This window comes from Aplysia californica, unplaced genomic scaffold, assembly GCF_000002075.1.
Source record: "Aplysia californica isolate F4 #8 unplaced genomic scaffold, AplCal3.0 scaffold01584, whole genome shotgun sequence".
In the NCBI taxonomy this organism is placed as follows: Eukaryota; Metazoa; Mollusca; class Gastropoda; order Aplysiida; family Aplysiidae; genus Aplysia; species Aplysia californica.
In genome coordinates this window covers 1-1,143 of record NW_004798854.1, presented here as the reverse complement: position 1 = coordinate 1,143, position 1,143 = coordinate 1, and positions in this window count along the sequence as shown.

Here is a 1,143-nt window from a genome sequence, read left to right as displayed (position 1 = left end):
ATCTCTCTCTCTCTCTCTCTCTCTCTCTCTCTCTTTCTTTCTCTCTATGGCATAGACTTATTTAATTTGCATTCTACAAATGATATAGTATAAACCATAATACATTGTACATGCAGTAAGTCAATGGGCGCGACAGGACAGCTGGCAGACTGACGGGCTGGCAAGTAACCATTGGTTTGTTGTTGCTGTTGTTATTGCTGTTGTTGTTGCTGTTGTTGTTGTGTGTTGTCTTTGTTGTTGTTATTGTGTTGTTTTGTTTTGTTTTGTTGTTGGCATTGTGTTGTCTTTGTTGTTTATGTTGTTGTTGTTTTTGACTGGCAAGGGATGAAAAAAAAGTAAATGTTCTATTCTTATAATATAACTTTGTGCGCATATTGATATCTAGCCTATTATATCTATATTTACTACATAAATAACGTAGAATTATAGGGGGCTCTCGTGGTCGAGGAATACGCTGTTCGCCTCCCTTTCAATAGGTCCCTGCAGGTTTGAACCCTGACAGCGACGGAAAATCTTCTTGACTTCTCTAAAATGTTCTCATTTCGCCACCTCTCCTGTCGTTCTCTATAACCTTGTTCTGTCGACTGCTTTCGACCTTTCTTTCTGCCCCCACCGTCTCACCTCCTTTGTACGCTCCTCTGAGCTCCTGGCTCTTTCTGCAGCCATTCTACTGTACTGTGCTACCCCTTGGCCCGTTCTTACTGTCTTTCAGTCACACCCCTGATCTTAGGGTACATAAGATCTAATAAATACTTAGCATTCTTGGATAAGGGCTAAAAATCTCGGATATCCCGTGTGCAAGTTGGGAACGTCAAAGATCCCTTGGTGGTCCTAAAATCGATAAGAGCAGGCTTCGTCCGCCAACCAGGCAAAATTCAAAATTGAGTCCTACCAAACTTCAAATGTTTAATGTGTCTCGCGAGCTCATATGACCTTATGCTGAGTTGTGAGCGCCGTAAAACACTTACCAAAACAAAACAAAAACCACCCACTCTCACACAAACACACACACACACACACACATACACACACACACGCACGCACACACACACATACATACATACATACATACATACATACATACATACATACATACATACATACATACATACATACATACATACATACATACATACATACATA